Genomic DNA, 24,061 nt, shown 5'->3' with positions numbered 1-24,061 from the left:
TTGCTAATCGGAACCGTTGAATGTGCAGAACTCGTCGAGTATTATATGCCTATAAAAAATCATGGTGATCGGATATCGATAGCTATCTGATCGTGTTAGTTTTTTGTCAACCGTTAACTATAACACCATCCATTTTTTATACAAAACTAATTTGATCATATAGTTAGCGATATCCGATTAACGTGATTTTTTATAAACATATAGTACTCGACGAGTTCTACACATTGAACGGTTCAGATTATCAAAAAGAGATCTGTGATGGCCCCCACTGGCCCAATATTACCCTCCAATTTAATGAATAGAGCCACGTAATTTTTTTTTTACCCCATTGACAGCCCAATAAAGTGCACTGCCACCACGGGTACCACTAGTCATGTCTTTGTATGGTAATATTGTGTAAATTAATATTTTTATATTTTTAATTGGTGAATAGTGATAACTTTTTAATTTTTTGGGTAACTTTTTAGCTTTTTGGATTTTTGATGGGTTGCCAAACTTGGCCTAAAGTTTACCATTGTGCTTACAATGAGTCAACTTGACTTTGAGGCATACAAGCGTTGTAGGAACAGAATTATTCTTGTACAGTGAAAGCATAAATTGAAATGCAAAAACCCCAAGGGGTTGGCTTGGTGGCAAGGGCTTGGGGTGTGCTCCCTCTAAGGTTTAGGGATCGAAACCTCTTAGGTGCTAACAATTTCTTGGGGCCATCGGATTGGGGGAAAACCCTTGAATTAATCGTGGTGCACTAGCGGGAAACTCCTTGCCGATGGCTTATGCACCCTTGGGGATTAATTGGGCTTTGATTTGGACACCCCGGTGCCAATCAAAATAAATAAATATATAAATTGGAATGCAAAATTTCCTTTTAGATACTGCATGCAAAAAATGAGCACCTTTCGGTATTTTTACGAAGTTGTCAAGTTGGGCATTTTGAAGTTTAAGTTTAGTTTCTTTTTCCTGCTCTTCATTTGAAGGCATATGCATTGTGACTTGTATCGCTTAAGCGAGTGCTATTCATTTAATGTATGGTGTATCACCCAATTAGCTCCTTATCTGCTGGAAAACTTAATTATTTAAATTTTCGTATGCTACATTTATATATTGTCTCACAAACTTGTTATTCATTGGATATTATTGTTGAGTTCAATTTGTAATTCTATTTGGAAATGCATTGTTGAGTTCAAATTTTGGTAAGGTGTTACTGATGTAGGATGTGTGAGGATGCGAGTTGTCCTGGGAAAAAAGGACATTCTGCAATATGATAAGACCAAGTAAGAACCGTTTTAGAAGGATAGATGCGTTATGGCATTACGTGATTGAAAGCAAGTATGGGATCCAACCCAATAGTTGGGATTCTTAGTGGCTTTTTGAGGAGATTCTAGAGCTCTATGAAAATGGATATCTTGGGGATCATTTTTCACATTTCATTTGTCTCATGCTAAGGAATGGAGAGATGTCCATTTTTGGGAGGTTGTTTGGATTGGGATTGGGGATGACTCTTTTGATTATTTTTTTCCGCACCTATATCACTTGTCTCGCTCTCTTAGTTCTTCTATTGCTTGTTCCTATGAGGCTCCCATTTCTTGGAATTTCATTTATTTACAGAAATTTGAATGACAAGGAGGCTAATGATTTGGCACTATTGTTATTCATAATATTCTTTGAGGCGTGATGCCATGGATAGAAGTGTGTGGTTGATTCATACATCGGTTTTAAAAATCATTCTTTCATGAGTCAATTGATAAGCATAATGTTCTTCTGTTTGTGCCTTATAAAATGATTTGGAATGCTTGCGTGCCCTTTAAAGTAGAAGTTTCTCTATGGTCTGTGGCTCATAAGAAGATTAATACTAATGATTTGTTTAAAAAAAAGGAGACTCATTTACTCTTTGCTTTACAGTGTGAAAAATCTAGAAATCCCCTAGATGTTGATTTGTGATTATGTATCAATTTTAAGTAGAATATAACAATCCCAATCAAACAATCAAGACAAAGAGACACAGCGATTTAACGTGGAAAAAACCACAATTGGACACCTCCAACTGTGATCAAAAAACCACGGGCAACAGCCACAAGAACAATCCACTAAGAAGAATTAAAGGAATTACACAGGTATACTCTCAATTACCTAGCGAATCCACAACGCCTAATTGAACCAACCTCTATGTGCCTCTTCCAACCCCATCTTCACCACGGAATTGTCTTTCTGATGAGCCACTCCGGATTCCACCAAAGCTTCAGGCTCGAATTCTTCAGAATCCACAACTGAAGAATAACTCTCTCTTTTGTGTATAACAAACAAACCTTTGATGTACTCTCTTTAGATCATGAGTTGAATACTCAATAAAAACATCAAAGAAAACTCCCAAAGTATCCCCAGATATAAACCCTAGAAACCAAAAAGAAGATCTGGAGCCGTTCTTCTAAAAACTGACCCAACACGCGAATTTATAGAATCTGTCCCGCGATCTCCGCTCGAGCTCAACACAGCCCGCTCGAGCGGACTGACCAAAACTGCGTGCGAACAAACTGAGATGCGCTCGAGCGTAGGAGCATCCGCTCGAGCGTAAAATCACACATTCCAGTATTTTTACAGGCGACTGCAGAGATGCTGAGAGCTTCCAATCCACGCTCGAGCGCCCGTTTTCCCGCTCGAGCGGACAGGCCAAAACTGGAAAAACTGGAAAAAATTAACATGATCGAACAGGCAACTTTGAATGCATTTTTGCATTTTGCTTCGGGGGCGCTGCCCCTCGACCCCGCCGTGGCGCTGCCCCGGACCCGCCAAGGGGCGCTGCCCCCTGGACCCCCGCGAGCTGACCGGGCAGCTCGATCCCCGTCATAATCAGCGAAGTGGCAATCTTGAACGCTTTATCATCACAAACTTCTCTGAAAGGCTTGATTCGGGTTGGATTCGCATCTAAACACTCAAAGTCTCACTGAAATAAAAAAACGAATAAAATTACAACTCAAAGGAGTTTTGTCAAACGGGATTGCCAAGAAATAAAACCTAACACAGTGGTATATTTTGCATAGAATAGAAAAAGAAACTATTGAACATTTTTTCTTTTTACATTGTCCCGTGGAATTTTCATGGTGGCACAAACTGTTTTATATGGTGAATATGGATTTGGTGGCTCCTCCGTTTCTGTTCTGATGCTTCTGCTTGATGTTGGGGATTTGTTATCAATAAGAAAGCTCAAGTTATATGGGATTGTGTCACCTTCGCTATATTTTGGGAGATTTGGTTTGAAAAGATTGCAAAGATTTTTGAAGAAAAATTTGAGTATTTAAAGGTGATATGGGATCAGATTTGTCATATATCATCATGTTGGGTTTCAATCTCCTCTTTCTATTAATAGGAACTGAAGGGCAGTGTGTGATATGTTATCTTTTTTTTCCCCTGTTTTTTTTGTTTTTCTGGTGGACATCTTGTCCTCCTCTTCTCGTATGCTTTCTTTTGTTATTTTTAGTAAAATTTCTTTGTTCCTGATCAAAGAAGTAGTAGGATGTAGGTTAACGAAGAGTTTGCTTTATTTGGATTTTGGTACAATGAGGGATGTGATAGGTACAAATTTAGAGAGGGGAGTGAGGAGAGAGGAAACATTTGAGACAAAATGGAGAACAAATTGAGGACAGGATTAGATAATTTGAGATTCGCGAGCTTCTACCTCCTTTTCGCATCACTAGTTTCTACTGTTGACAATTGTGACATCTTTTATTGTAAACGTTTTCATCATATAGTGTTTACTAGTCCTTTTATGCGAGTTTTGAAAATGTGGATAGTAATTGTTTGTTAAGAGGGAACAAAACTTAGGCAATGATTAGACAATCATCCCCTTTTATATTGATAATAGATAGCTTACAATGGAAGCCTTGGAGGCACAAATATGGCAATAACAGAATTAGGAAAAAATAGTTAATAGAATAATCAATACACAATAACCAAAGATATTATTCTAACACTCACCCTCAAGCTGGTGTGAAGATGTCTCTCACATTATGGCATGGTTTGCTTTTAATTCCCTTGGTGAGAATGTTTGCCAGTTGTTCACCTTACTTCACAAAAGGAGTACATATAGTGTCATTGGCGAGTTTTTCCTTAATGAAGTGGTGATCAATCTCCACATGTTTCGTTCGGTCATGCTGAACTGGATTGTTAATAGCAGCCTTATTGTCACAGTACAGTCGCATGGAATCAATATGACTAATCCCCATATCACTTAGTGGTAACTTGATCCACAAAAGTTTACATACATCTTGTGACATGGCTCTAAACTCAGCCTTTGCACTAGAGCAGGCGATTACATTCTATTTCTTGCTCTTCCAAGTAACCAAATTACCTCCAATAAAGGTATAATAATCTGATGTGGACCTTTTATCAGTTACTGATCTTGCCCAATCAACATTTGTATAGGCTTCCACCCGAAGATGGTCATGTTTTGAAAAATAGAGGCCCTTTCTTAGAGAAGATTTTAAGTATTTAAGGATGCGCATTATTGCAGCCAAGTGTGTCTCATGAAGAGCATGCATGAACTGGCTAATTACACTGACTGCCATGGCAATGTCAGGACGAGAATGAGATAAGTAAATGAGTTTACCCACTAGTCTCTGATAACTCCCTCTATCAACAATAGCTCTCCCACTATCATCACTAAGTTTCTGGTTTGGCTCCAGTGGTGTATTATAAGCTTTACTCCTAAGCATCTCAACTTCTTTCAAGTTTCAACAGGTCTAAGAACCTATTTTCTCTGACAGATGAAAATTCCATCCGTAAACCAGGCAACCTTAATACCTAGGAAATATTTTAGATTTCCCAAGTCTTTTATTTCAAACTCGGTTGCCAAATATTTCTTTAACCGGGGTATTTGCTCTCTATCATCTCCTGTAAGCACTGTCATCCACATAAACAATAAGAGTTATAGTCTTACCATGTGAGCTACGTAACACGGACACGGACACGTTTTCAAAAAATAGGGGACACGACATGTTGGGGACACGTTCAATATAAATCAAACTAAATCAAAACAAGTCTTAAGTTCCATCAAATGGGGTCGGCTGTATGAATCCGTCTTCTCCACATGTTCAATATATATAATTTTGTTTATTTATTATACGTTTAAAATTGAAAAAAGATCATTGGAAGGTAATTAAACATGCAAAATAACACTAAAAAATTAATAAACACATTCAACAAATTAATTTTTTCCAACAAATAAAAATAATTAGTGCTATTTATGTTCAAGTTAAGCAAACAAGAATACCCAAAAAAATAGAAAAAATAAAAAGAGGGGAAAAAAAAAGTGAGTATGAGGTATAAATAAAAAAAAGTAAGGTTTTTGTTATTAAAAAAAAAGGTATTTTTATACAAAAATATCTTTAATGAGGGACTATAAAAAGAAAAAGCAAAAAGCACAACAGATAGAGACGATAGAGAGACGAAACAGAGGGAGAGAGAAGAAAAACACAGAGAGAGAGAGAGAGAGAGAGAGAGAGAGAGACGAACTGAAAGAGAGATAAGAGAGAGAGAGAGAGACGACCTTCAAAGACTATCGAACTGAAGAAAGAAGAAGAAAAAAGAAGCGAAGAAGAAAAGAAGAAGAACGAAGGACATACCTTGAAGCCCTAGATCAATCGACTGGTTCTTCACCCTCTTGAGCTTCAACTGGTTCAGGTTTTTCTTCACCCTCTTTTCTCTTCTCTATCTTTTCTCTTTCACTTTGTTGACGTTAGGGTTTAGTTTAGGAAAGCAAAATTTTGTGTTTTTACACATTTTACCCCATTTACAAGTTTTGAAATTACATTTTGTACCCAGTAAGTGTCTAAAACGTGCCCCTGAGTGTCTCAAACGTGTCCGACTGCAAAAAATTCAAAAAAAATTAGGACACTTCCCATAGTGTTCGAGACGTGTCCACCGCGTGTCAGTGTCTGACACGTGTCGGACACTCATACACTCCCTTTGGATAGGTGTCCATGCGTCCTAGCATGTGAAGAATGATTCACAAACAAGGTGTGTTTAGTCTAACTCTATTTGAAGCTATATTTGAGTATAGCCTGATTGAATCTCTCAAACCAAGCCCTTTGTCTGATGGTCCTCAAAGCCAGCAGGGATGTCCATATACACCTCTTCTTCTAGATCACCATGTAAAAAAATATTTTTTTACATCAAACTGATGAAGTAGTCAATCCAGGTTAGTTGCAAGAGAGAGAAGTCCTCTGACTGAATTCATCTTAGCCACTGGTGCAAAGGTCTCTTGATATTCAGGAATTGATACAAACCCAGGAATCCCTTCACACCAAGGCTCCTCCTGAAGGGAGGACTAGGACCCAAGGAGGATTGTGACTAGAAATAAGACTGTGACTCAAAGAATGTGACATCCATGGATACAAACCATTTACGAGATAGAGGATGGTTACCATTTATAACCTTTTTGAGTACGAAAGTAACCCAGAAAGACACATTTAGAGAGCGGGGATCAAATTTATCACGAGAAGAAGTATGATTGTGGACAAAATAGACATAGGCAAAGACTTTGGGGGGTATAGAGAACACAGACTCAAAACCTAAAAAAACATAGAAAGGAGATTTGTTGTGTAACACTTGAGTTGGGGGACGGTTGATGAGGTAGGCAGCAGTGAAAACTGCATCCCCTCCAATAAGATCTTGGCACATGCATAGAAAAAGACATGCAACGAGCTATATCAAGAAGATGACGATTCTTACATTTGACAATCTCATTTTGTTGAGGGGTGTTGGTGCAAGAAGTCTGATGAATAATGGCATGGGTGGAAAAATAGCTTGCTAGACGAGAATCAATATACTCACCCCCATTATCAGAACACAATATTTTGACATTGCCCCAAATTGAGTACATATCATTTTATGGAAATTATGAAACACAGAAAAGACCTCATTTTTGTCTATCATAAGATGCACCCAAGTAGTATGAGAAAAATCATGGATAAAAGTAACAAACCATCCATAACCTTTTAAAGACACAACACGAAATGGACTCCAAAGATCAGAATGAATTAAGGAAAAATGTACTAAACTTTTGTTAAAGCTTGGAACAAAAGAAGTTCTGTGTTGTTTTCTAAGTTAACAAGAAGGAAATAAATGCTTAAGTAATAGAAATGATGGGTGCCCAAGACGCTAATGCCATAGCCACAGGTCTTCTCTGTTGGTTGAAAACTTGATGGAATGAAGTGCCAGCTGGTCTGCCTAATCCAGGATATAGAGACAATGTTCTACTCTACCATTGCCAATTGTCTTCCTCATGTTAAGGTCCTGAAACAGACACTGATCAAGAAAGAAAGTCATACTACAGTTCAAGTCATGAGTAAGACGACTCAACGATAAAAGATTAACAGGGAAATTGGGGACATACAAAATAGAAGATAATGGTAGAGAAGAAGCAGCATGGATTAAACCTTACCTAGAAACAAAAGAAACAGTACCATCAACAATCCTAACTTTGTTTTGACTTGAAGAAGGCTTATATTTCGTGAACAGATTAGAAAATCCAGACATATGATCCAAGGTACCAAAATCAATAATCCAAGGTAAAGACTTATAAGATAGAAAAGCGTTTGGAGAAACGGCTAAGTTACCTGAATGGGCAAAAGACCAGGAGGATGTATCGGATGGAGTAGTAGAAGAGCGGCGGTCTAGTAGGTGGCACAAAACGTCCTCTAACTCAGAAGAAGACATACCAGATATATCACCACTAAGAGGAACAACTGAAGGGGCATCCAGAGTATCCACCGCACTAGTATGATGTGCACATTGGTTAAACCCACATCTTCGAGACCGTTCGAAGTAGCCCCTATGACTACCAGACCAGTCACCATGACCACTAGAAGGAACCCATGAAGCTTCCAACAAGTCTCATAGGTATGTCTCGGCTGATGGCAATAATCACAGAACAGTGTATCCTTCTTTGAAGGACTAGGTGTAGTGTGAGACAGGTCAGTACCATCCTTAGGGGGAGCAGGAAGTAAGGTTGAATGCTCTATAGAAGTAGGTGGCAAAATAGCAGAACGACGACCCGTTTCATTCTGTACATAAGCAAAGGCCTCCTGAAGAGAGGGCAAAACATCCATACCGAGGACACGACTCCAAATAAGTCAAAAAAATAGCAAGAGGACCATATATTGGCCCAATAAATTAAAAAAAAAAAGCTTACAGGTCAATCAAAACGGCATAATAAATGTCCCAAATCACCCAAAAACAGATCAGGAAAAAGTTAGGGGCAAAACAAGATTCTTTGATCATATGAGGGTGTATTTCAGCCGTGGTAGCTGAGGAGAAAGGCTGCAACAGAGGCCTAGGGGCTTAGAGAACTTGCCAATAGTGATGGTGAAGGGCTCAGAGTGCCCTAAATGCTGCAGATAGCCGACAGAGCCTAAAGGGCTGTTGGTAAGCCTTGAAAAGCTGGTAGGAAGGCTGACAGGCCTGGGAGAGGGCCGAAATGGGAGTTTTTAGGTATGGGTGGTTATGGGTGATGATGTGGTGGCATTGGGTGATGGTTTAGGATGAACTTGGCTTTGAGATCTTGTTTGTTACGAGAGAACAAAACTTAGGGAATGATTAGACAATCATCCCTTTTTGTATTGATAATAGGCTATGAAGCACGGGTACTCCAAAAATGGTGTCGTATGAGTACTGGGCACTTACCGGGTGCAGGTATGCGTACCGATACGGCGGTACATGTACCGGGTACACTGAATACATGTCGGGTACGGCAAATACATTTGGGTACGTCGTGGGTACATCATGGATAAGGTGAGGTGAATTTTTTTTCTTTGTTTTTGCAGCTGCTAGAATTTGTTGCAGCCTTTATTATTCTTCTTTCAATTTCAAGAATCATCAAGTAATTTATTTCCAACACCTTTTACCCATGAGTCATGGTTTTGCTCTCTTTTGCATCTTGTTTTAGACAATCAAAAAAGAAAAAGAAAGAATTATTTAACTTTTTAGACAAGCTGTTTTTTTTTTTTTAGTTTTGATATTGAAATTTTGATATGTATGTTGAATGTTTAGCTATAAATCTTAAAAAAAATTAAAAATAAAAATTGACATATCCCAGCCGTGTCCGTACCCATACCCTACTTTTTTAAAGAATTTGCCGTATTGGCGTTCCCATATCACACCCTCACCCTCACCCACACCCGCACCTGTGCTTCATAGATAATAGGTTGCTTACAATGGAAGCATTGGAGGCACAAATACGGAAATAACGGAATAAGGAAATAACAACTAATAGAATAAGCAATACACAATAACCGAAGATATTATTCTGACAGTAACTACTTGTTCACTTATAAAAGCAGCTGCTTTGGAGAAGATTGAAGAGTAGTCAGTTTTGAGTGAAGCAATCACTTTTTAACCATGGACTGAAATTGATTGACTTTACTCCTGAGAACTGATCAAGTGAACCATTGATTAAACCAAAGACTTGTACAAGTCCCTACGTCATTTAAAACAAGATACATCCTGCTTCATCATACAGTATGTAAGTCTTTACTACACAGACATGCACAAAACTTCAGTGTTCATTTTGCACAAAAAGCTTGATCTTTTGAACTTAAGCCTTGTCCACCTCAAATCATTTAAAAGAAGAGTAATTATACACTCACAGAATTAATTCACAAAAGTTTCCGGATGTTCTAATCTTTGTTCCTCATAAGTCGATTTGGAAGCAAATGTGTCACTTAAAGTATGTCGTACATATGTCCAGCTTCACTATTGGCATCGACAGATCATCACCCTTCTTCGAGTTAGTTGGCACTCAAGGTTAAGGGAGGGTGGCGCTTGTCCACTGTTCTCAGCCTGTGTTAACAATTGTTATTCAAAGAGGGATTTCAAGTCCACAAAATTGCCAAAATGGGGGGAAGTCAATCTCTCCACCAAGCATCAATATCTTCACCGATTGCATCTTGACAAAGGGGGCAGTCGATCATGTGTCACAGGTTTACTCAAAGGATCATTTGATTAGTTGGGTTGTTGTTTCCCTCTCGAAGTGCAAAGGGAGCCTTAGTTTGGGCCACATTGTCAATAAAATATTTCTTTTCTTGATAAGTGGTTATGAAGGTTTTTGAAATTTTGAGGGAGTGTTGAATCTTCCTGGCATGCTGTGATTAAAAGTAAGTATGGGAATCAGGCTAATGGATGGGATTCTGCAGTGGTGGAGAGGGGGACTTGCCCTTCTTCATGGAAATTCATCTCTCATGGCCTTCAGTGCTTCTCTCAATTCAATCATCTTGTTGTAAGTAATGGGGAGCTTACTCGCTTTTTGGAGGATATGCTTGGATGGGGGATACTCCATTTTCTCTTTTGTTTCCGTGATTGTATCAGTTAGCCACAACCCACAATGTCTCAATTTCTTTGATGGTCTCATCCCATTCATTCCCTATCTCTTGGGACTTTAAATTCTTTAGAAACCTTAATGATCATGAGACCAATGAATGTAATCCTTGAGATGTTTCATTGTCTTCTAGTTGATGTAAGAGTGTGGAATCTCCATCCACCTGGGCTATTTACTTATAAATCTTTATTATTATTATTATTATTATTATTATTATTATTATTATTATTATTATCTCATCGATAATTTAATTATCCTCATCTTTCTTACTCACAAGATGATTTGGGATGCTTGCATGGCCCTTAAATTAAAAGTGTTTGCATGGACTTTGGCTCACTTGAACTTAACACTAACAAAATGGTTTAAAAGAGAAGACCAAATTGACTTGTGTTTCCACAATGGTGTGCTATGTGTAGGGGGGCTGAGGAAAGTGTGGATCATCTAGTCTTGCATTATTGTTATGATGGGGAGTTTTTTATTTGGCGGAGATCGATGGGATTATTATGCCCTCTTGTGAGCTTGTGTTGTATTGATTTTAGAGCATTCGGATTAGACGGAAGGACTCAGGTTCTATGGAGATGTGTGGTTTGCACAGTCTTCTTGGTTTTATGGCTTGAAAGGAATGTAGAGTTTTTGAGGAGAAAATAGAAGATTTGGAGAGCATATGGGAGAAGTTGTGTTCTTTAGCTTCCTTTTGGGGTTCGGTGGCTCCCTCCTTCAAAGGGATTTCTCTTTTTTTAATTTTTGGGGATTTAAATGCTATTCGTAGAGTGTGAGGATCTTTTTTTTTTTTTTTGTTTCCCTTGTCCTCCTTAGTATTTGAGCTTTTTAATGTTTAATGAATTTTCTTTCTTGACGATTAAAAATAAGTGGATAAAATTAGAGGCACAACTCATTAAAGAGTAGCATATAATCAAACTGAGGCACCTATATAACATCTTGCATGCAAGTAGCATAAAATATCCACCACAGTTGAGGGAAATGTTAGACACGAATATGCAGAAGCAATAGTACCTAGGTATTACAAACTACAGAGCTCATATTTTGTTTATTCATTAACTATGTTAGAATCTTACCATAAATCTTTAATCTATTTTAGGGCAAACTTTTACCTTGGTCCTGGCACTAATTTAATACTTATTGTTACCAGATTAGTTCGCTCCTATTTACTGCACTATGGGTATGAGGATACACTCAAATTATTTGACATAGCGAGCAAGAGTTCTCTTCCTCCCATCCCGTTAGCTCAAGAAAATGGTCAATGAGCAAGACAACATGTATGCATTAAACCAAAGAAAGGCTCTTCGACAGGTACGAATTGCCAGAGGTTGAATGTATTTATTTTGGAGAGCTGGAAAAATGGTATACAAGGGTGTAAACAGATCAGTGGCTTTTAGATGATTTTAACATGCAAAAGTGGTCTTATTTTTGTCATCCTCCCCCCTTTGAGGAGCCTGTATTATTTTGTTTCACACAAATTTCTGAGCCTTCTTATTTGAAAATGAAAATTATTAATGCTGTTTTACAATTGTATGATTGTTTGCTTTCTTTGTCATTCTAAACATGTATATTCTATTACCATTTCTGAAGTTATACTCCTCATATGTGTCACCATTTCTGAAGTTATACTTCTCATTTATATATCTTTCTGGTTGTTTGAAAGCCCTTTTGAAAAGATTCAGTATTATTTGACAGCTGGACAACCGTAAAGCAATGCTGATTTGCACAATAACAGCATCGAAACTGACTCACTCCTAAAATGGAGGCTAAGTCATATATAACTATGAGGATATAAGCGAGAATGCAGGTGTAGTTCCAATAGGCAATACAGGAAAGGTTAACAAGCAAAGAGTGAAATCCTACCATTAAGGACTTTTGTTTTGATGAGTTTGGCTGAGAAATAAATATTGAGGTGATCAGAAGTGGTTTGTCTTTGGCATAGATTGGCTAGGAGCTGCTTGTTTTACATGGCTGAAGTAGGTTTCAGGGACAAGCTTTCTTCTTTAATAATGACAACAAAAAATGCTTTCTTTATATTTGTCCTGTTCTAAAGATATGGCAAGCTTAATATTGCATACGGACTGCTGTTTCATCATAAAATTAATGATTGACATTTTGGGTCTAAATTTCTTTACGGCGAATTCCTTGTGAAGCTTTGCTAAAACAGATATTTTGCAATGTCGTATTATTGATGAATTTGAAACCACCATTGCAGCTCTGGAATATTTCATTCTTCAATTTTTGTTCATAACAAAATTGAAATTCTGGCACTTCATTTTTTTTTTTTTTTGGCTGTGACAATAGACACGAATTTGACTGATGTATTTTTTTCTGCCCATGAAGCTAATCAAGAATGGCAAAATTGAAGATGCATTTGATAAACTTCGCGATTGGTATCCTCAAATTGTTCAGGTTGACAGTCTCACCATTTTACATGGTTTCCTATTACTTCTAAAATTCGTCTCTTATCCAGCCATTCTTGTATGATGGAAATAGGTTTTCTCTTGATCATGCTTTTAGTTGTGTTTGGTACTTGTTGATTAGGAACATATATATTACTTGATAGGTGTTTTAAAAGGTTGTACTGTACCTAGCACATAGCGCTTCTGTTTACAACAAGGTCTGGAAAGAGTAGTAGGTAAGCAGCCTTTCCCCTACTTTTGTGGAGAGGCTGTTTCGGTGACTCAAACCTACTCCACAACGTTGAGGCGGATAGCACTTGCTAGGTGTTATGCCTATGTTTATACTTGTACCTGGCTATAAATTGTGGTTATTGCCTTGTATACACAGCCACAATGTAATATGAGTCTTATCGCAAGTGCCACAGGCAAGGATTTGTCAGGCCAGCAATCTCACATCTGTAGTACTCACAACAGCCTGATAGCTCATATACCAGGATGTAAATAAAAAATCTCCTTTTTAAATCAAATTCCATTATTCCTTCTTCCCCTTTAAATCCTTCAAGAACAAATTTTGGAATTAGATTCAGTTTATCAAATTTATCAACAAAAATTGATGATTTCAGTGCAAAACTTGTACTCAAGCTTTGAGTGCTGATAAACAAAGAGATTCATAGTTGGTTAGCTAATTATTATTATTGTTACTGCTGCACGTGTTATTGTTATTATAATTGTAGTAGAAAAATCCTTTCATGCAATTGGGGTTAGATTCTTGTTGTAACCTGGATATGCTTTATGGAAATCAAGAGTTGTCATTCTTGAAGTTAGTTTGCATCTTTTATATCATCTTGAAGATTTGTATACGGTAAAATTTGTCAAAATATGTTTTTTTTTTTTATTGCACTACAAATTGTGTCGAGTTATTAATGCTGGTTAGTTCTAGAATCATATTTGTTTTGAACTTAAATAAATAGATTTGACGTTCACTAAAAAAAACTACACAGTTTAGTCCCCTATTTGATTGGGGCTCCAGGAGGAGGTAGATTGGGTACAACCCTAACCTTTGGCATAATTTGTACGAAGTGGTTGTCCTCAGGTTTAAACCCACAACCACAAGGTTAGTAGGCCGAGTTTTAACCACTGAATCAGTGGCCCCTATAGATTTGACTCTCTCTCTCTCTCTCTCTCTCTCTCTCTCTCTCTCTTTTATTTTCAAATTTGAATATGATTATATCTATGAAGCACTGACCTGCAAAATAGTTGTCGTAGTGGTGTCGGACATGTGGGACACACCTTTATTTAATTAATTTGTTTTTAAGGGACACGACTGTGAAGCAAAGTCCCACATCGTCTAAGTACTAAAGTAATATTTATTAAGCATATAAGCATGAGGGCACCTTACCCTTAATAGATAGTTTTTTGGGATGAGTTCTACACAAGACCGTGTAACATGGTACTAAAGTCGGAGTACTCAGGGATGGGTACGGTGCGTGCCCCTAGTTTGCACGCCGTAGGTGCTGCCGAGTAAGGATGCTGGGCGTGAGGGAGGGTGTGAAGCGAAGTCCCACATTGCCTGAATACTAAAGTAATATTAAGTATATAAATGTGAGAGCACTCTCACCTTAATATCTGCCTTTTTGGGGTGAGTTGAGTTCTACCTAAGACCGTGTAACAACGACATGGACACACCAACTAGTTCCCCCTTATGTTACACGGACTCTTCAAAATAAATCAAATACCCGTGTCGGACACCCAACACTCGGACAAGGGTATAAGATACGTATCGGATACTTTTCATCGGACACTTCTTATATAATTGTATTTAGCACTACTATTATATGTACATATTGTTGTATAATTGTTATAAATATCTTTTTGACATTATAAGTTACATATAGCACCATTCTGTCTCACATACTTAATTTAAAATTTGATATTTTTTTTGTGAGTCCGCGTATCCTTAAGTGTTTTTTATGAGTGTTGAATGTTGAATGTTTATTAATTTTTTGCTTAGATTTAAATAATTAATAGCTCATAAAAAAGACAAACAACAAAACTCATGATAAACAATTGGAATAATATTCATTACTTAGAAATATACATGGAAAGACTATATATACAAACTATAGCTAGCTAATCCCTACAAATCAGGAATGAGATTCGTAGAATACAATCCCTATAAATCAAGGATATGACTAATCTAAATACAAATTCAAATATTCACAGCTTGGCCAGCTTACACACAGATCCAACCTGGTTATCTTTGACACTCCCCCTCAAGCTGGTGAGTGGATATTATCCATTCCCAGCTTGCCAACAATAGTCCGAAAGACTGAACCATTTAACCCTTTAGTTAGCACGTCAGCCACTTGACCACCTGAAGGTACAAAAGGTGTGCAGATTAGTCGACTGCCCAACTTTTCTTTTATGAAGTGCTTGTCAACTTTACTATGTTTGGTTCGATCACTTTGCACAGGATTATGTGCAATGTTGATTGCTGACTTGTTATCACAATAAAGCTTCATAGGTCCTTTCCACGCAACTTTCAGATCTTCTCAAATTATTTTCTACCACAGAAGTTCACAAACTCCTAATGCCATTGCCCTGAATTCAGCTTCCACACTTGATCTAGCAACCACATTATACTTCTTGCTTCTCCGTGTTATAAGGTTTCCTCAACGGGAAGTACAATAGCCCGATGTTGATCTTCTGTCATCAATAGATCCTGCATAGTCTGCATCTGTATAGGCTTCTGGTGTTAACTTTCCTCCTTTCTTGAACAATATCCCTCTTCCTAAAGCTCCCTTGAGATATTGTAAAATCTGATGTACTTCTTGGAGATGGATCTCTTTGGGATTATGCATGAACTGACTTACCACTCCTGTTGCATAGGCTATGTCTGGTCTGGTGAGTGAGAGGTAAATCAATCTACCAACCAATCTTTGATAGGACTTTCTATTTACCACTGCGCCTTCAACAACTTCACAAAGCTTGTGATTTTGTTCGATAGGAGTTTCCACTGGTTTACACCCAAGCTTCGCTGTCTCAGCTAACAAATCCACTACATACCGTTGTTGGGATATAAAAATCCCATGTTGAGAGTGAACAACTTCAATGCCAAGAAAGTATTTCAATCTGCCTTGTTCAAGACTTGTTTCAAACTCTTGAACTAGGCTTCTTTTCAAAGCTTCTCTTCCTTCCAAGTCATCTCCTGTTACGATAATATCATCTACATAAACCAACGAAGCAGTGACTTGTAGCCGAATGTTTAACAAATAGTACGTGATCACCTTGACTTTGCTTATATCTCAAAGCTTTCATAACTCCGGTAAATCTACCAAACCAAGCGTTAGGGGATTGTTTTAACCCATAGAGGGTCTTCTTCAATTTACACACCTTATTACCTTTTGACTCAAAACCTGGAGGGACTTCCATGTAGATTTCCTCATCAAGATCGCCATGTAAGAAGGCATTCTTGACATCACGATTGGCAGCTAGAGATAACAAGATCCTCACAGTGTTCATTTTGACAACCGGGGCAAAGGTTTGAAGATAGTCTATTCCATAGGTTTGGTTATACCCTTTAGCCACCAACCTAGCCTTGTACCTTTCAAATGACCCGTCTACATCTCACTGTTTGCTTTTTCTTAGGTAACTCAACCAATCCCAAGTTTTATTTTTTTTTAAGGGCATCTATCTCAACTTTCATAGCTTCCATCCATTCTTTGACCTAATGCTTTAGAAACAGTTTTTGGGATGGTTATAGTGTTTGGGTGAATAAGGAAGCTTTTATGGCTGTTAGATACCCTCTCATAAGACATAAAGTGGGATAATGGGTATAGTGGACGTTGGGTACACTTTCTCACACCTTTCCTAATAGCAATAGGAAGATCATAATCATTTCTATCTTCACCATCAGACATTTCCTCAACATCATCAGTACTGTCATTAGTGCCAGGGTTTGGTTCTGATTGAAGGTCCTGCATAGGTTGAATAATGGTTTCTCTCCTCCTTGAATAGACTTGCAGTGGGTGAGTAGTACTTTGAATGTATTTATCCTTTCCTATAGGACTTGGAGTGGCTGGATCTGTTTGATTAGAAGACTCATTTGACACAGATGGGGATGGGGAGAATGAAAGATCAAGTAAGAACAAATCTCTATCTTTATTTTTTATGAATGATGTCTCCCCCTGAAGATAGGTTTAGAAAAATAGATTTCACGTTTAGCAAATGTAACATCAGCGGAGACAAAAAAAACCTTTTGTGGGAGGATGGTAACATTTATATCCTTTTTGGGTAGAAGAATACCCAACAAAGAGACGCTTAAGAGCTCTAGGATCAAGTTTACCCCTTGATGAGAATGAATATGAACAAAGGGGACACAACCAAAAACTTTAGGTGGTAGGTTGTTTGTGGTTCGAAAATCTGGGAAGAATGTTGAAAAAAGTTGCATAGGAGTTTTCTGATCAAGGACTCAAGGGGGTAATCTATTTATAAGATGAGCAACAGTTAAAACAGCTTCCCCCCAGTAATGTTTTGGAACATTAGTTTGCAATATAAAGGCACGAGTAATTGCTAGAAGATGACCAATTTTCCTTTCTGCCACCCCGTTTTGCTGTGGTGTATTAACACATGAAGACTCATGAATTATTCCTCTCTCTTGAAAGAATGGTGACAAGGTTTGATTGAAATAATCCCTAACATTATTGGATCGTACCCTCTTAAGTTCTACCGCAAATTGATTTTTAATCATGTGAAAGAATGCTTGGAAGGTAGAGCTAACATTAGACTTATGTTTTAACAAGAAAACCCATGACACATGAGTGCAATCATCAATAAACAACACAAACTAGCGAGCCCTAGAAACATTTGAACCCATAGGAGGTCCCCAGACATCACTATGGATAAGAGCAAACGGAATGGGCAGTCTTGTATTATTTACTGGAAAAGAAGTATGCTTGTGTTTTGCAAGCTCACAAACAACACAATGAAATATACCCATATCAATCCCGTTAAACAAATGTGGAAAACATAATTTTAAGAACACTGAAAGAGGGATGACCAAAACAAAGATGATACAACTAGATTTTGTTTTTATTTGAAAGAGATGACTCAGAAAGAAATGAGATAGGAAAATTATTCATAGTGTCGTTTTATGCACTGAATTCTTCAAGATAGTAGAGTCCATGTTTCTTTCTAGCAAGTCCAATCATCTTCCCCATGCCCTGGTCCTGACTGGTCCTGAAATTCACAATGTGTAGAAGAGAAGGTTTACAGAGACAAGGTTTATGGATTATTCACAATGGTCCTGACTGGTCATGGTACAATTCAAATCCTTTGCAAGTTTATGAATTGAGAGAAGGTTTACGGATAATTTTGGCACATGTAAAACATTCTTTAAAACAATTTTCGAATTGATAACAATATCTCCCTGACCAGCAACAGTAATCAAAGTACCATCTGCAGTAGATATCTTTTTATTGCTAGGACAAGGATTGTAAGAGACAAATTCATGAGAAGACTTAGTCATATGATCTGTGGCCCCAGAATCAACTACCATGAATCTGTTATGGGCATATTCAAGACATTTAAAGTAAAGGATTGAGAGGCATTACCTAGATAAACTAAGGAACAAGTAACTAAGCCCGTAGGTTTTTCTAGAGTGCCTAGTAAATTTTTTAGTTTTTCAATCTCGTCCATGTTGAACTCTGCTCGATTGTGGACAGAATCTATTTCGCCTATTGGTTGTACCGTATGTGCTTGTGCTTGTCCTTGTCCTCGTGCTGGTCCACTCTTTACTGTCCAATTTCTATTGGTTGTTTGAGGATTTTGAAAATTTGCAGACTTGCCATGAAGTTTCCAGCATTTTTCTTTGGTGTGTCTCGGCTTTTTGCAGAAAGTACACACAATCAAATCCTTGTTTCCATTTTCAGTTGTCAATTCATCAGAGTAAGAGCTCGGTGGATGATCTGCTCCCCTATTCCTTGCATTAACACCCCTAACAACCATGGCAGAACCTTTCACAGATTGAAGCTCTAACATAACTCTTCTGCGACTTTCTTTTCCTCAGATTATTCTAATAGTCTCATTCAATGATGGAAACTCTTCCTTTCCAAGAACTTGAATTCTAACAGCATCAAACTCAACATTCAATCCAACAAGGAAAATGTAAATTCTTTCCTTCTCCATAAACCTCTTAAGAATGGTAGAGTCTTCACTGCACTTCATCTCAATACATTGATAATGATCCAACTCTTGCCATAAGTTTTGCAAGATATTAGAGTATTCAGTAATAGAACGGTTACCCTTTTTAGTAGTTTAAATTTTGGTCTTGATATCATAGACTTGTGCAGCATCACGAACCTTCGAATAAATTTGTTTGCATGTGTCCCAGATGTCCTTTGCTGTTTCCAAAAACATGCACGTATCACTCATTTAAGGTATCATCGAGTTCCATAGCCACGACATTACCATGGAATCAACTTCATCCCAGGCATCAAACTTCGGATTTTCGGGTTTTGGTCCTGTTCCGAGAAGATGACTCAATTTGCCCTCCCTTTAAGAAAGGTTCGAACAAATTGAGACCACTTAAGGTAGTTTGTTCCCATTCCACCGGTAACTTGGTTGAATATTCTGCAAGTCTTCCATTGAAACCATGCTAGGAGTCTCGTTTGTCCCAATTTCAGATGGGTTCGAAGTTTAAGTTACTTCAGACATGATGATATTGAAGGAAAAAAATGGAATGAAAAAGAAGAATTTTTGGGCAAAGAGGTTCTACAATTGGCAATGAAGGCCTAAGAATGAAAGGTTGAAGGAACAACGAAGGATGGCAATGCAGACCACAGAAAGTTTTAGTTCTCAGAGAGCATAAGAGGCTCTGATACCATGATCAACAATGGGAATAATATTCATTTCTTAGAAATATACATGGAAAGACTATATACAAATTATAGCTAGCTAATCCCTGCAAATTAGGAATGAGATTCCTAGAATACAATTCCTATAAATCAGGGATAAGACTAATCTAAGTACAAATTCAAATATTCACAGTTTGGCCAGCTCACACACAAATCCAGCCTGGTTATCTTTGACGACTTAATTTAAAAGTGGTTTCTATATATTGAGTTAGTGTTAGTTTTAGTTAATTTTAATTGTTTGTGGATGCAATATTAATCTATGTAGTGAATAAAAATATATATATTTTTTTATTGTTGTGGGCATTGTCTATGTCCCCATTTTTTTGAAATTACCATGTCTCGTGTGCATGCTTTGTAGGATTGTATTGTATATGCACAATAGATCATGAAAGAGGTATGTTGTGTATTTGTTTTCTTCACACGCATATATATTTTTTAAATGTATTCATGTGATATGATACGTGAAAATGCGTTGACTATATTTTATGCTACTTTAATTACAATACATATTTTTAATTGCATTAATTGATTATAGAAAAAAGTGAAAGGTTAAAAGATAAATCGAGGGGGGGGGGGGATTTCAACTACCTTTTTCCTTTAAATCCAGAGGCAAAAACGCTATCTCTTCTGATCTTAGATTAAGAACTTGTTGCACTGATAGAAAAAGGTGTCGCTTAGTAGTTATTTATGTCAATAACAATGCTGATATAGTGGCAAAACTGCTATGTAAAACGACCACCTAGACTCCCCTTCTTTTAATATCTTCTCCATCATTTCATGGCTTTGTTGCTAATTTACTAGGAAAACTGCTCCTCCATCGTCACATTATTCTCATTATGTCTTGGCTAGGTTGATATTTCAGCTGCTTATTATATTTGCGCATCTAGACCAGGTTATTATTTTGTGGTGATAGAAAATTCAACCACTTTATTTTGCTTTATACTCTCTAATGCTTTGAATTTGCTCTAACTTGATTCCTGTTGAGCAAAACAGTCAAATTCACTGTATATGATGTCTACTTCATTTTCCATGTAATGTGTACTATCAGAAAGCAACAATAAGTTTGTTACCTGGTACGACAATGATTGTTTATTATGGATCCCACCATGACTCGTACTCCATCTACCTAAAATGCAACAAACTAGAGTATAAGATCTGTGCTCATAGTGTCCCAGCTTTGATGATTAGATTTTCTGTATGCAGGATGATGCATCGGCTACCTGCTTTCTGCTTCATTGTCAAAAATTTATTGAATTGGTTCGGGTAAATGGTTCTTTCCTGTTTTATTTTGCTTTCCAGTGGCAATATATGCAGAATTTCTAGTTAAATAGTTTTGTGTATTGAAGGTTATCGCTTTTCTTTTGAAGGAATTGACAATAAATATGAAGAGGCATGCCTCTATGTCTATTGAATAATTTTATAACAAATACAAATATTAAAAAAAGAAAAGAAAAGAAAGAAGAGGCTTGGAACAATTATAAGAGTTTGATTTATCCATATTTCATCTGCAGGCTGGAAGGGTTGAGGAAGCTGTGGCGTATGGAAGGATGAAATTTGATAAATTTTATAGACTGAAAGAATACGAAGTGCTAGTTAAGGTAGTGAACCTTTCTTGGTTTGCATCACAAAAGGTCTTCTGCTTTACAGTTTCAGTGTTATTTACATACATCATGATTTTAGCTAATTACTGCTAGGAAATTCATTATATTTATTGATAGAAAAAGGAAATCTCTAATTTTTCAAATTCTCTTTAGTTCATCCCTATGCGTTCATCTAATGAATGAATCTCAAATTCATCCTTTAATTTTTCTTTTTCATATCTAGTATTCCCTTCTGTTTCCTAGCATCTTGATTTTTTTTTTTTTTTTTTTTTTTTTTGACTTGAAATTTAATTTTGGACTTGAAATTTTTGATTAAACTAAATTATTTATTTATTTTATTTATTATATACATATACATACATATATATATATATATATATTTAACACACACCTTAATACATCTATTGTATCACCATTCATTCACTATTCACTCAATAAATTAACAAACTCTTAACACATATTTTTGAGTTTCATTTGAACACTTTTTATCATATAACATATACTTTAACACACAATTTTAACACATCCATTGTGGATGGCCTTAACCCTAGTTAACTCCGCACGCGCGCTTATATAAGCCAGCTTTGGGGCGGGCTTCGTTTCTCGTTGATCTGACAGAGGTGGGGTCTCTTCGTTTAGGGTTGTGATATCGGGTCTTTTCCCAATATAAGCCGTTTTTACATTCTATTTCCAAAACTAGGCCAACTTCTGACGGAATTCCAAAACTAAGCTAAAGCGCCATTACTATTCGCGCTTTTACTGTTAGGAGCGCGAAGGTACATGAACAGAAAAATCGCTATTACAAATAGCGACTTTGATTAATAAGTCGCTGTTACGAATAGCGCTTATAGTGTTACTTTTTTTCCCAATAAAAAACGCTGTTCTTAACAGCGCTTTTCACACAAAATTTTGTTGCCAAAAAAACCTATTGATAATAGCGATTTTAACAAAAAAAATTTTGCCAAAAAAACGCTATTTATAATTGCGATTTTAATAAAAAAAATTTTTGCAGAAAAAACGCTATTCATAATAGCGATTTCAGTTCAAATTTTGTTCCAAAAAAACGCTATTTCTAATAGCGATTTTAACAGAAATTTTTTTTCCACCAGCGTTTTTAACATAAACTTTGTTGGAATAAAACGCTATTTTGAAGATAAAACAAAAGAAAAAAACATAAAACATATTTTAAAAAATATATTTACACTGTATATTTTAGTACTTGGCTTTACTAAAGCAATTATCATGTTAAAATATGTTTTTTTTTTCTTTTGTTTTTGTTTAGAATGTGTAATTCATAAATTTTACATAATATGAAAAAAAACCCCTTTTCATATATTAATTTTACATACTATTTTTCATATATATAATTTCAAAATCATATTCATGTAGATATTATTAAGCCAATCATGTTCATTTATTTGGCTTTACTGAAGCCGTTGTCATGTTACATTTTTCATTTTTTCTTTTGTCTTTGTTTTGATTTAGAAAATGTAATTAAAAATGTTTTTTTCGTCTTCACTAAAGTTGTTTTCATGTAAATTTTTTTTTGCTTATTGTTTTGTGTAATTAATTATTTTTTTTTTCGCTTTACTAAAGTCGTTTTCATGTAATTTTTTTTTTCTTTTGTCTTTGTTTTGGGTTGGAAGGTGTTATTTAGAAAATTATTTTGGCTTTACGAAAGCCGTTTTCATTTAAACATAAATATATATTTATTCTTTTGTTTTGGGTTAGAAGGTGAGAATGTAATTCAGAAAATCAGTTTAGTAAACCAGTTTAGTAAAACCGTTTTGTACCCGTTTTCATTTATAAAATTTATTTTTTTGTATCGTCTTTGTTATGGGTTAGAATGTGATATGCATGTTGTACAGTTCGAAGCACACCTACACATTGTGCAACTCGACGAGCAACGACGAAGGGTGAGACGCGAAGACCACCGCGGAGTAGGCCAAGAAGACAAAGGCCACAGCGAGAGCTCCTAAAATAAATTTTCTCAACATTTTTGTAATAATACTTAATACATAATATACGAAGTCAGTACTTTACAAAATACTCATACGGGTATGAAAACAACATAACTAAAGTTGCAAATGTAATAGTTTTCAGTTACGTAGGTAGTACAGACATAATTCTCCCACAAAAATATATTATGGATACCATGAACTGAACACACATTACATACATCCTGGACACTCTTAACTGAACACACAATACATAAACATAACAGTTAGATAGAGAAACACCTAATTCATGACCTAATATTGCATATTAATAGCCGTAACATTTGACAGACACAATACATAAACATAAACTTAAACATAAACATAACATAACATAACAGTTATACTTACTCTAACACAGACATTACATATTAATGGAAGTTGTTATATTGCCGAAGTGTAGACATTAACACCTAATTCGCGCTTAAATCGGCAGGTGGCTCAGAGTCTGAACAATCCGAAAGCTCAGCGTCAGAGACAAGTTTAGGATCCTCCATGATAGCCTTGATAGCCGCAACATTTGGTTCTGTTTTGTTCTTCTGGGCATCCTTCTTAAGTATGAGTAGCTGCATATCGCGGGCCAATCTACGACCCATTTGAGAAATCTCACGTTCTAGTGTTTGACATAGTCGATCAACATTATCAGGATCTTCCTTTTGGATCTCAACAGAACGTGCTTTTGGCACCTTCAGTCCTCTTTCCCGACATAATCTTTCGTTTTGCACTCGCTCTATAAATAGTGCGGGCCACTTAAGAAGTCTAGCCTTTGCATAACCATATC

The 24,061-nt window shown here is 36.6% G+C and overlaps 1 pseudogene across 1 annotated transcript in view; it reads left to right on the top strand.

Annotated features, from left to right (window-relative positions):
- LOC114266127 (ran-binding protein M homolog) overlaps positions 1–24,061 on the top strand; it is a 45,917-nt pseudogene that overhangs the window by 5,614 nt on the left and 16,242 nt on the right. The window contains exons 7-10 of the transcript XR_014363355.1: positions 11,517–11,677; positions 12,710–12,778; positions 20,886–20,945; positions 21,194–21,280. The product of XR_014363355.1 is annotated as a ran-binding protein M homolog (transcript). The remainder of the gene's footprint in view (positions 1–11,516; positions 11,678–12,709; positions 12,779–20,885; positions 20,946–21,193; positions 21,281–24,061) is intronic.

The sequence above is a fragment of the Camellia sinensis genome, chromosome 3 (genome assembly GCF_055761805.1).
Source record: "Camellia sinensis isolate YWXY chromosome 3, ASM5576180v1, whole genome shotgun sequence".
Taxonomy (NCBI): Eukaryota; Viridiplantae; Streptophyta; class Magnoliopsida; order Ericales; family Theaceae; genus Camellia; species Camellia sinensis.
Note: the sequence above shows the minus strand (reverse complement) of the source record. Positions and strands in the feature narration are given on the sequence as shown.